The sequence below is a fragment of the Primulina tabacum genome, chromosome 1 (assembly GCF_025594145.1).
Source record: "Primulina tabacum isolate GXHZ01 chromosome 1, ASM2559414v2, whole genome shotgun sequence".
Classification (NCBI taxonomy): Eukaryota; Viridiplantae; Streptophyta; class Magnoliopsida; order Lamiales; family Gesneriaceae; genus Primulina; species Primulina tabacum.
Genome location: NC_134550.1, coordinates 11,840,521 through 11,854,699, shown reverse-complemented (window position 1 = coordinate 11,854,699; position 14,179 = coordinate 11,840,521). Strand labels below are relative to the sequence as shown.

Sequence of the window (14,179 nt, the reverse complement as noted above, 5' to 3'; positions counted from 1 at the left end):
GTTTGAAAAAATGGTAATTCACACCATTTAGTCACAATTACATTTTTAATCTTATTTGCATATCATTATACTAAAATGTTTTTTAAAATACAATAAATAAAATAAATTAACAGAAATACATCAACTTATTCTTTTTCCCTAAAAATTTACATAACCAAGTCATATACAAGTTGAGTAACTTTACAAATTATTATACTAAAATATTATATTAATTTGACTTTGTTTGGATCATTCATCATTTACTATTAGTCTATGAAGGTTAATTAAAAATTTTACATACTAAATTGATATGCCATTTGACATTAATCAATAATTTAAGTTAATTATGTCGAATTCATTTCATAATGATGTGATGTCTTCGATCTACTATATTTAAATCTCTACTTTCAAAATATAAAGAGTATAATGGTGAGTACAGTTGAATACATAGGAAATGAGAGATTATTTTAAAGCTCCAACTTTATTTGTCTTGTTATTTTGTATCTATTACTATTTGACTTTTAATAACATGTTACTCACTATTTATAATTATACTTGTATAAAAAATGATTTACATGTAACATATATTTTTTAAAATTTGGGAAACACATTATTATTTTTATTTATAGGTTTTTATAATATCTATATATGTGTTATCACCTTTATTATCTTATTTAATTACATTATTTCTATAAAAATTTATGAATATTAATACACAATTCCGAATATAAATTTTTTAATTGTATTGTTATTTAGCTTCTACAAAATTCCGAATATACAATTTTTATGAATATATTATGTTATATAAGAAATTATACACAATTCCGAATATAAATTTTTTAAATTGTATTATGTTAGCTTATACACAAACAACAATATCTGTTATGAAAATACTTTTATTTTCGAATATTGTTATTTAGCTTCTACACAATTCCGAATATATATTATTTATATATAAAAAATTTGAATATCAATTCACAATTCTGAATATACCATATTTTTTAATTGTATTGTTATTTAGTCACTTTGAATTGAGTGGCTTACACCGTGACACGTTCCTGGTTCCTCCACTCAAACCTAATCAAAACACTTATGCTTTAGACTTAAATCTTAATCTCTTACGCCGCCCTACTCAGTTCGGCCTTTCCTGTGAAGAAGGAAAAAAATCTTCTCTACGACGCCCTCCCCAACTCGGTAAATTTTTCACAATTTTTATCATCCACCTCTTGGTTATACTTTTTATCATCTGCCATCCCCAACTCGGTGTATTTTTCACAAAATTTTACAATCTTCTCTTATCTCGTCGATGATTTTGGAAATACTTTTTATACTTGCAAACACTTTTGGAAAATTTTGATAAAGTATTGTTTTTGTACTAATTGTTCATCTAATCCAAACATGACAACTCCAAACACATTATCTGCTCAAGAATCGAGCACAACCCCAGTTATGAGAGGAGTTCAACAAAGTACAAATGACGAAAATGAAGCTTCTCAAAGCAAGAATGCTGTTGAACTTGATAATATTGAAGATGTTGATACTAATCCATATGGTCCGAAGAAAAGGAAACACACATCTAAGGTATGGTTGAATTTTGAAGTGATTATTGTTGCAGAAACATCGGTTGGCATATAATAAAAATTCGGGTGTTACATCACATTTGGTTAGGCATAGCAAAGGCTGTGTAAGGAAGAAGGTGAATGAGAGTGGGCAACAAAATTTAAGTGTAATCCCAACCATTTCAGAGTCAGAAACAGTTAGTACAGTGCATAACTTCAAATATGATAAAGCAAAGATCAGAGAGATTCTCTCTCACATTATTGTTGTTCATGAACTACCATTCATATTTGCAGAGTATGAATTGTTCAACTTATTGATGAAGAAAGCTACACCACATTATGAAAAAATCAGTCGTGCCGCCACAAGGAAAGATTGTATTACTTCTTACGAAATGGAGAAGAGAAAATTAATGGCAGAACTAAAGCAAGTGAATAGGGTCAGCGTGACTACTGATTTATGGAGGTCTGATAAAAAAGTTTCATATATGGTTGTCACTAGTCGTTACGTGGACTCTAGTTGGAATTTGCAAAAACGAAATTTGAATTTTTGTGAAGTCTCACCACCCCATACATGTATTGTTTTTTGTGATGTGTTGAATAAGTGTTTGGTGGAATGACGAATTGAAAACAAGGTGTGGACAGTCACAGTTGATAATGCTGCATACAATGATGTAGCTACTCGATTTTTAAAGGAGATTCTTTCTTACAAAAATAGCCTTCCTCTTAGCGGAAAATTGTTCCATGTGAGATGTTATGCTCATATCTTCAATATTTTGGTACAAGATGGTCTTTCAGAGATCCAAAATATAATTTTCAATGTGTGTGACACTGTGAAACACATACCTGCATCAGAACACCGTATAAAAATGTTCAGTGAAATCGCAAAACAATTGCAATTATCTTCAAAGAAACTTATAATGGATTGTTGCACTAGGTGGAATGCGACATATTTCTTGTTGTCTACTTCTTTGGAGTTCAAAGATGTTTTTCCAAGATATCAACAGCGGGATTCTACTTATAACTCTTTGCCAAGTGACGAGGATTGGGAGAAGGTTCTTGTAGTTTGTTCATTTCTTGAAGAATTTAATGAAGTTACCCACATCATTTAAGGTAATGAATTTCTTGAAGAATTTAATGAAGTTACCCACATCATTTAAGGTAATGAATGAATATCCAACTTTAAACTTGTTCCTTACTATATTGCATCGTGTTCCTATTCTAGCTAGGTACTTCATTGCATTTGGGGGTTCCTGTCAAAACGAGAGACACAAAGATGTGTCCAGTGTCATGCTATAGAACTTGATCGTATTGAAAATGCTCTTGTGTGGAAAATAATGGGGCTAACATGCTACATGAAGTGCTTGTTTTCGGTCACATATCATGTGTGATTTGTAAATGATCTTTCCATGAGAATCAGCGCATGAAAACCAAGAGTTTAGGAGAAACGTTTGTGTTCAGTTTCTGGATATAGGAGTTTTTTTGGTTTGGCGATAAATTAATTCTCAAGGTCCTACCATTATATTCCTGTAACAAAACAATATGAATGTTTGTATGAGTTTCTGGATATAGGGGTTCTTCCTATATTGTTTAATTTTTACAATCTAATATATTACTTACCTTGTTTCAGGTTCAGAATATCCGACTTCGAATTTGTTTCTTCCTGAACTCTATAACATACAAAAAGTTATTGTGGCGCCTCGAACCTCGCCACGTAATCATACAACATATGACGTCATAAAAAAAATTATTTTCGACGACGTAATAATATAATACATATACGACAAAATAGTGCAATCACCACACTATCTACGTCAATGCAGCAGAAACAGTAAAATAAATACACACATACAACTCAAGTAAGACAATAAGCTATACTGTCTCTATCTACTATCAACTACAGGACTGTTTGACTAGACACACCTAGTCCTTCACCACTATCCTGTCTCACGCATAGTCCTGTAACCTGCCCAACAGAAACAGCCCTCAAAGGGTGAGCATATACAACAATCATCATCGTAATACATAACAGTTATATTAACAACATAAAATATAACTGCAATCATAATAGAAATACCCCCTTTGCCGTTTCTGGACAATCAGCCAACAACAACCTCAACAACATCACAATGCAACAACATCGACGATACGTCGCACCGCAACACCGGCGACAGCAATATCGTCGAACGAACAACAACATCGACGATACGTCGCACCCCAACACCGGCGACAGCAATATCGTCGAACGAACAACAACATCGACGATACGTCGCACCCCAACACTGGCGACAGCAATATCGTCGAACGAATAACAACATCAATGATACGTCGCACCCCAACACCGGCGACAACAATATCGTTGAACGAACAACATCAACGTGACAACATCAACGAGACGTCTCCCAACAACGATAGTCAACAATATTAACAATAATAAACAACAACAAATATAATACCAAATCACCCAATTCCAGTGATTTATCATCGTTCAACACAATAGTAATCATCAATACTAAACAATAACAACATATGCTCGTACGTCAACACGTACTTGATAATCGAGTATATATATAATCTGGCTATTTTTTTGATCCCGAGGCTTGTGATGTATCTAAATAATTCAACAATAATTATCAGATCATTGTCACCGTATCAACACAGTTATAACAGCCTCAATATACTACAATAAATAGCTCAACAACAATTAATTCAACAAAATATAAAAACTCGATTATAAATCCGTATTTTTCAACAATTTAATATTCTGATGTATTTAATTCACAATACTACCATCAAATACACCCTAATTAATTTAACATCAAATAATAGGCTATTTTACAACATCCGTCAAATTGTGAAAACTTTATATCAACGTGTAGCCTATACTTCGTAGACTCCAAATATATAATCAGAATTAATAACAACTGACAAACAGCTCTCCAATCTCAATCCAACAATTAAAAATCCCTAATTAAAACAAATTATGAATAATTCAAAATAACACCACTATAATCTTCTCTACTTCGTTAAAATCATACACTACTCAACAATCTTCAATTTCAGTATTATTTCACAATTTATCAGGTTTATTCCAGAAATCGACGAATTTCAAACATCACCAAAACTATAAAATTTATACCTCAAATCGAAGAGCTCGTGTCAACGATCCCAGAAATGAAGTCGGTTCGTCGATTGGATAAACCGATAAGTCGCACGATCGAAAAGAAAATTTAAAACTGTATATTCTTTTTCCTTCTCCTCTCTACGAGTTCTCTGTTCAAATTTCTCCCACATAATGAAACTCACGTGAGTTTCATATTTATCATCTTTTTTTAATTTTTATTATATTATATTAATAAAATTAAATAATATAATATAATATATAATATTTAACATTTTAACACCGGTACATCCCTTTGGACCAGTCAAACGATCAAATTTTCCAAAACTCAAAACATGAAACTTCTATATCTTTGAGTTTTCTACGTCATATCCAAATTTCAAATCATTTGGACTTCATATGAACAAACTATGTCATATTTCTCTCTATAAAATCATTAATTATTTAGTAATCTCACGTTACTAAATCAACAACTTGTAATATTTACTTCAGGCATTACATTTCTACCCCCTTAAATGAATTTCGATCCCAAAATTAATCAACAACAGTAATAACATGCATAAATAAAGATACGTCATACCATCAGAATAAGTAGGGGTAGAGCTCCCTCATATGCCGCTCTGTCTCCCAAGTGGCCTCTTCGACACCTCTATGCTCCCACTGAACCTTCACCATCGGTATAAGCTTACTACGAAGCTTCCGTTCAGATCATTCCAAAATACAAACTGGTCTCTCAACATAAGACACATTAGGATCTAACTGAACATCAGAAATATCCAACACATGTGAAGGATCAGGCTAATACTTCCGCAACATCGACACATGAAACACATCATGAATACCAGATAAAGATGGAGGTAGAGCCAATCGATAAGCCAAAGTGCCTATCCGCTGAAATATCTCATACGGACCAACATACCTCGGTGCCAACTTTCCTTTCATGCCAAATCGCACTGTGCCACGAAAAGGAGAAACTTTCAAAAATACTCGACCGCCCAGCTGAAACTCTAAAGGTCTTCGTCTTTTATTTGCATAGGCGGGCCTGTCTATCTTGCGCTGCTTTTAATAGTTGCTGTATCAACTTTACTTTCTGTTCCATCTCATGAATCATATCAGGACCGGCAACCGCAGCTCGATCAACATCATCCCAATATAACGGAGATCTACAACGTCTCCCATACAAATCTGAATACTACTTTGATAACTATTGTTATACGCAAACTCCACCAATGGAATAGATGACTGCCAAACTGATTTAAAATCCATAACATAAGCACGCAACATATCCTCCAGCGTCTGAATAGTACGCTCAGTCTGACCATCTGTCTGAGGATGATAAGCATCTCAACTCTGTCCCCATCACAGTATGCAATCCTTCCCAAAAATGAGAAGTAAATCGAGGATCTCTATCAGATATAATAGACACTGGAATCCCATGCAACCGTACAATCTCTCGTATATATAGCTGTGCCATCGTCAAGTACGTACTACTCATGCTATAGGGTATAAAATGTGCAACTTTCGTCAATCGATCAACAATCACCCAAATAGCATCAATAGTTCCAGTGCTTCTTGGCAAATGAGTCACAAAATCCATCGATATGTGTTCCCATTTAGAAGTCGGTACTTCTAAACTCCTCAATTCACCTCCCGGCCTTCTCCTCTCCGCTTTGATTTGTTGACAATTGAGATATCGACGTACAAAATCAATCACATCACGTTTCATTCCCTTCCACCAAAACTGAGAGCGTAGATCCTTATACATCTTCTTGCCACCAGGGTGGATAGAATATTGACTACAATGTGCACGCCGCAACAGGCCCTGACGCAACTCAGATATATTAGGAACTATACATCTATCATTCATCCTTAAACTGCCATCATCAGCCATTCTAAAATGGGTATCTTGTTTCCGAGAAACCAACTCCTTCCACCGCTGAACTCTCTCATCTGTCATCTGTGCATCACGAATACAACCATATATATCAGGTTCAGCTAATAAGGTAGATACCTGGATAAGAGTCGTCGAGATATTAAAATCATATCCCAAGGAACAACAAGACATCATCATAGCTGATAAACGACCCACATCTTCTGCAGTACAGCTAACTTTACGACTCAATGCATCAGCAGTAAGATTAGCTCGACCAGGATGATATTCAATCTCACAATCATAATCCTTCAGCAAATCTAACCATCGTCTCTGTCTCATATTCAACTCTGTCTGTGTAAACAGAAATCTCAAGCTCTTATGATCAGTATAAATCGTAAACGAGGTACCATATAAATAGTGTCGCCATATCTTCAAGGCAAAGATAATGGCTGCTAACTCCAAGTCATGCACGGGGTACCTTGTTTCGTGTGGTTTCAGCTGTCTCGAGGAATATGCCACAACATGTTGATCCTGCATCAAAACACATCCCAAACCATGTAATGATGTATCAGTATAAACAACAAACCTCTCGTTTTCTGTAGGGATTGATAACACCGGTGCAGTCGTCAGTCGGTGCTTCAAATCCTGAAAACTCATCTCACATGCTTCAGACCACTGAAATCGCACACCTTTCTGAGTCAATTGTGTCAAAGGTCTAGCAATCTTTGAAAATCCCTCGATAAATCGACGATAATAACCTGCTAAACCCAAGAAACTACGGATCTCTGGTACATATGTAGGTGCAGACCACTGTAACACGGCTTCGACCTTCGTTGGATCAACAGAAATCCCATTTCTCAATATAACATGACCCAAGAAGACCACTCGATCCAACCAAAACTCACACTTACTGAGTTTGGCATACAACTGTCTATCTCGCAACACCTGTAACACTGAACGCAAATACCCTGCATGCTCAGCCTCACTCCTGGAATATATCAATATATAATCAATAAACACAATAACAAACCGATCGAGATAAGGCTGAAATACCCTATTCATCAAACTCATGAACACAGCTGGAGCATTCGTCAACCCAAACGGCATAACTAAAAACTCATAATGCCCATATCTGGTCCTGAATGCTGTCTTCTGAATATCCTCCTCTCTAACTCGTATCTGATGATATCCTGACCTCAAATCAATCTTCGAATATACCGAGGTTCCCTGTAACTGATCAAACAAATCATCAATACGAGGGAGGGGATATTTATTCTTAATCGTTACCTTATTCAGCTGTCGATAGTCAATACAAAGCCGCATCGTTCCGTCTTTCTTTCTCACAAATAGGACTGGTGCACCCCAAGGCGATACACTAGGGTGAATGTATCCCTTGTCCAGCAAGTCCTGCAACTGGTCTTTCAACTCTCTCAACTCTGCTGGTGCCATTCTGTAAGGAGTACGAGAAATAGGGGAAGTACCTGTCATCAACTCAATCCCAAACTCCACTTCACGGGCTGGTGGGAAGTCTGGAATCTCATCAGGAAATACATCAGCAAACTCAGCAACTACAGGTATCTTCTCTATTCCCACCTCCTTCTTCTTCTCTGTCACATCTACAACATAAATAAGATAACCCTCATGTCCATGCTCCAATAACCGAGACATCCGGATAGCAGATACCAATGGAACACGGGGACGAGAACCTTTACCATATAAGGTCCAACGCTCTTTCTCATCTGTATAAAAATATACTACCCGCTGATAACAATCAACAGTCGCACAATATCTCCTCAGCACATTAATTCCCATAATACAATCAAAATCAGTCATCTCTAGAATAATCATATCAGATCTCAGCTCATAGCCCTCATAAGAAATAATACCATCTGATATCATAGATACAACTGATATATCAACTCCAGAAGGTGTCGAAACAGAAAGAGGCATAAACAATGGAGACGAGCGCATATGATGCTCAACCACAAACCTCTTCGATATAAATGTATGCGAAGCACCAGTATCAATAAGAATATAAGCAGGATAAGAACATAAATAACACTTACCCGCTATCATCTCCTCTCGTGCCTCCTCTGCCTGCTCTCGTGTCAAAGCATACACCTGTGCCTGAGGCGGACCAGCTCCCTGCATACGTGGCTGTCCTCCAGAAGGTCGTGGTGTAAACTGCTGAGGCTGTCGTCCTCCTCTCTCTGAGGATATACCTCTAGCACTCCTAGGCTCTCGCTGTCCCTCACGACTAGGACACTGTCTCGCCAGATGACCAACACCGCCACACTCAAAACAGGTGATCTCGGTCTGTGTACACTCTCTCCACAACGAAAACATCTCACTGCTCTGGACTCCCCTCTCTGCCCCTGAACAGACTGAGAACTGCTCCCACGACTCTCAACACGTCGTGAATCAAATCGGTGCTTCCCAGATGATGCTGAAGAAGAAGATGAACCCTTCTGATATTTAAAAGACTGTCCCTGTGGTCGCAATGACTCCCTAGTCGGCTCTGATAATCGTCCCTGAGCCCCATACTCCTGCATAACCAACTCAGCCATCTCAGCCCTCGTCACTGCATCCTCAAATGATATTGGGTTGTTCGATTGCACACGATCAAATAACTTTAACTTCAACCCTTTCAAGAAATGCCTCATCTTAGCATGAACATTCGTAGCAATATGTGGCACATATTTCAGCAATGCAGAATACCGAGACTCATACTCAGCAACAGACATACTGCCCTGTCTCAAATCCTCAAATTCTCTCTCTTTTTTCTGTCTGGCTACTATAGAAAAATACTTATCAAGAAAACGAGAGCGAAACACATCCCAATCAACAGTACGGCCCTGGGCTCTCAATCCGGCCTCAGTCGTCTGCCACCACAATAATACATTCCGCGAAAGCTGAAATGTAGCCAATCGTTACCAAGAAGACCTAGCACACGGAGCGGTCACAAATATCTGCTCTATCATCTCAATCCACTCCTCTGCTCGCTCACCAATCCCAGAACTATCAAATCTCGGCGGAAGATAACTACTGAACTGTGCCAAAGTCAACTTACCAGGTAATAAAGGCTGATCTGCAGGTGCCTGTCCCATAGGAGGAGGTGACAATGGATTCATCTGTCCAAACCCACTGTCAACCTCTTCTGTTTCCTCGTGTGGATGTACCTGTTCTCTAGCTGCCATCACTGGAAATCAAATTGTTAATCATAACATTTAACAATTACAATCCAGTAATAATCATCATCACACCTTTCGCACGAAAGCACATGCAACTAAAGAACAATCAATCACATCGAGAAATAATCAATAAGAAGTCAAATGCACAGACAAACGCAGATAATATCGCCATCCAACTCCCTCATCACAAACCCAACTCCTAACCATCCCAAACATCTAACATATGCTCTGATACCACCAATGTGACGCCTCAAACCTCGCCACGTAATCATACAACATATGACGTCATAAAAAAATTTATTTTCGACGACGTAATAATATAATGCATATACGACAAAATAGTGCAATCACCATACTATCTACGTCAATGCAGCAGAAACAGTATAATAAATACACACATACAACTCAAGTAAGACAATAAGCTATACTGTCTCTATCTACTATCAACTACAGGACTGTTTGACTAGACACACCTAGTCCTTCACCACTATCATGTCTCAAGCATAGTCTTGTAACCTGCTCAACATAAACAGCCCTCAAAGGGTGAGCATATACAACAATCATCATCGTAATACATAACAGTTATATTAACAACATAAAATATAACTGAAATCATAATAGAAATACCCTCTTTGCCGTTTCTGGACAATCAGCCAACAACAACCTCAACAACATCACAATGCAACAACATCGACGATACGTCGCACCGCAACACCGGCGACAGCAATATCGTCGAACGAACAACAACATCGACGATACGTCGCACCCCAACACCGGCGACAGCAATATCGTCGAACGAACAACAACATCGACGATACGTCGCACCCCAACACTGGCGACAGCAATATCGTCGAACGAATAACAACATCAATGATACGTCGCACCCCAACACCGGCGACAACAATATCGTTGAACGAACAACATCAACGTGACAACATCAACGACAACATCAACGAGACGTCTCCCAACAACGATAGTCAACAATATTAACAATAATAAACAACAACAAATATAATACCAAATCACCCAATTCCAGTGATTTATCATCGTTCAACACAATAGTAATCATCAATACTAAACAATAACAACATATGCTCGTACGTCAACACGTACTTGATAATCGAGTATATATATAATCTGGCTATTTTTTTGATCCCGAGGCTTGTGATGTATCTAAATAATTCAACAATAATTATCAGATCATTGTCACCGTATCAACACAGTTATAACAGCCTCAATATACTACAATAAATAGCCCAACAACAATTAATTCAACAAAATATAAAAACTCGATTATAAATTCGTATTTTTCAACAATTTAATATTCTGATGTATTTAATTCACAATACTACCATCAAATACACCCTAATTAATTTAACATCAAATAATAGGCTATTTTACAACATCCGTCAAATTGTGAAAACTTTATATCAACGTGTAGCCTATACTTCGTAGACTCCAAATATATAATCAGAATTAATAACAACTGACAAACAGCTCTCCAATCTCAATCCAACAATTAAAAATCCCTAATTAAAACAAATTATGAATAATTCAAAATAACACCACTATAATCTTCTCTACTTCGTTAAAATCATACACTACTCAACAATCTTCAATTTCAGTATTATTTCACAATTTATCAGGTTTATTCCAGAAATCGACGAATTTCAAACATTACCAAAACTATAAAATTTATACCTCAAATCGAAGAGCTCGTGTCAACGATCCCAGAACTGAAGTCGGTTCGTCGATTGGATAAACCGATAAGTCGCACGATCGAAAAGAAAATTTAAAACTGTATATTCTTTTTCCTTCTCCTCTCTACGAGCTCTCTGTTCAAATTTCTCCCACATAATGAAACTCACGTGAGTTTCAGATTTATCATCTTTTTTTTTTTAATTTATATTATATTATATTATATTAATAAAATTAAATAATATAATATAATATATAATATTTAACATTTTAACACCGGTACATCCCTTTGGACCAGTCAAACGATCAAATTTTCCAAAACTCAAAACATGAAACTTCTATATCTTTGAGTTTTCTACGTCATATCCAAATTTCAAATCATTTGGACTTCATATGAATAAACTATGTCATATTTCTCTCTATAAAATCATTAATTATTTAGTAATCTCACGTTACTAAATCAACAACTTGTAATATTTACTTCAGGCATTACAGTTATTGAAGAATAAAAATGTGGGTGAAGATAGTTTCATGGCAGATATGATTAAGAAGATGAAGAATAAATTTGATAAATATTGGGGTGATTGTAACTTGTTAATTTCTATAGCGGCAGTATTAGATCCAAGGAATAAGATGAAGTTGATTGAATGGTGCTGATAAGTGCAAGATTTGCACTTAATTTATATTAAATTCCATTTTGAATTATGGTTGCTTCGAACAGAATTATGCGTTTTTGGTTTGTTTTTGTTGTCGTTTCAGGAATGGAGAAAATAGGTAGCAGGAAACCAAGTGGACTAAGAAAACAGAGGTGTGCGCGCGGCCGCGCCACTTCACGCGCAGCCGCGCACACATACATGCAAGATGAAAAACAGAGGAGTGCGCGCGGCAGTGCCACTTGACGCGCAACCGCGTGCGCGCAGACTCGAGCCATCAAACAGAAGCTCGAGCGCAACCGCGCGAGATCATGCGCCACCGCGTGCGCCGTGCGTCCAGAATATTATAAATTGCGCGAATTAGGTCAGAATTGGGGATACAGCTGTCATTAGATAAAGACACGAGAAATCGGAGCGCATACACAAGACGAAGATTCAGAGTGCGAAGAAGAGTCAGAAATACGAAGAACAACGGATCTGGGGACAGAGACGACACTTCGGATTTGTTATCTCTTCCTTCGCTTCTTTATTTCATCGTGTAGCGATGTCTAGAACTACGAATATGTCTTGTTTTCGCTTGGATTTCGTGATGAACTAAATTTTCATTCTAGATGATGACGTAATTTTGTCTATACGATAATTTGACGTGGTTGTTTAATTGATTGAATTCCGTTTTTGGTTTAATTGTGTTCTCTATGTTTATTTCACTGCAATTTACTGGTCATAAATTGTGTGTTGTCTGATTAATTCTACAACTCGGGAGAGTGACTAGGATTATATATCATTAGAGACGCATCATTGAATGTTTATATCGCTCGGAAGGCGTATAACTTTAGCGAAGCTTAGGTAAGAACATGGTTTGCATCTATTTTTAATCAAATTTAGATTTTTATTAGGAATAACTGAATCGAAAGTTGATTGATACAATTTATTCGTCACTTGAGAAATGGGGAATAAAACAAGTAAGTGTTATTGGCTATTAAATAATAGGAATTCATGAATTTAAATCCAACCACGAAGAATTATCGTGGAAACTTAGTGAAATCATTCCTATAGATATTTTCTATCATTGATATTTCTCCATTCGGTAATTCGATTTATTATTTATTCGCAATTGAACTGTTTTAAATACACCAATTCTCTTTTGATTCTTCTAAATAAAATCGTGACTATTTTAATTACGAGTATTGATATATTTTTACATTTACACTCCTCGTGGGATCGACACTTGCACTCATAAATACATTTTACTATAATTTGACATCGTGCGCTTGCGAGCAATCAAGAAAACACGCAACAGGTGCTTTCTAGAGATCTATTCTGAAGTTGATTCAGTTGAGCATATAGTTACAGTTTGTGAGACCTTGCGTAATGTGGGGACCCGGACGCTAATCATCATCTTAATCATCTTTGGGATTTAATTATCCATTAAGATAAACATGGTCTAAATTTTTTTTTCTTTAAAATGCGGAAGGTAATGGAATCAATCTATTATACAAACTAGTATAATAATACAAATATTGTACAACATGCTTCTAGTTCAAACTAGTCTAAGGTTTAACTACTAAATTTCAAGTATTAAACCAAGTCTACAATAAATCCGGAGTCACCACTCTAAACTCGTCTTCTCTCATCATCTTCTTGACCCCGATCTTGTCCCACCTGTTGTCATGCACACATACAAACAAGACAACAGCCGGATACTCCGGTGAGAATAAATCCCAGTATAAATAATGTATACATGCAATTAACTGGATTAACATAAAAGCATTAATTATATCTTATCACATGTAGCATAATCAAACAACATGTATCAATACCAGTCTGTAAATAAAACATGAATCATAATCTACGAAACATAAATCAATACGGATCTGTAAATCAAATTCTAGTCTCAATATCTAAGACTCGACTCATCTCTCATTCTAATATAGGGATCCCGGTGAATAAGAACGTAACAAGTCTCCCACCTACTACTACCAGTCGCGGTGGTGGTACGTTCTTATTTCTGGACTTTGGTCTAGCTGTATCGAATAATCTACAATAAGAACAATGTCTGTATCTTAAGCATATCGATACACAAAACGTCCAGTGCCTTGGCGTATCTA

At 36.4% G+C, this 14,179-nt stretch overlaps 2 long non-coding RNA genes across 3 annotated transcripts; one reads left to right on the top strand and one right to left on the bottom strand.

Moving 5' to 3' along the window:
• Positions 1-1,262: 1,262 nt before the first annotated feature.
• Positions 1,263-12,769, top strand: LOC142541502 (uncharacterized). 2 transcript variants are annotated; one of them, XR_012819358.1, is made up of 4 exons: positions 1,263-1,560; positions 2,473-2,648; positions 3,166-3,221; positions 11,914-12,769. It is a non-coding gene; the product is annotated as an uncharacterized LOC142541502 (long non-coding RNA). The 2 variants fall into 2 exon arrangements; XR_012819359.1 differs by lacking the exon at positions 2,473-2,648.
• Positions 3,320-5,640, bottom strand: LOC142517946 (uncharacterized). The gene is made up of 3 exons (XR_012813435.1): positions 4,675-5,640; positions 4,087-4,146; positions 3,320-3,501 (listed from the first exon to the last, which is right to left on the bottom strand). It is a non-coding gene; the product is annotated as an uncharacterized LOC142517946 (long non-coding RNA).
• Positions 12,770-14,179: the final 1,410 nt, after the last annotated feature.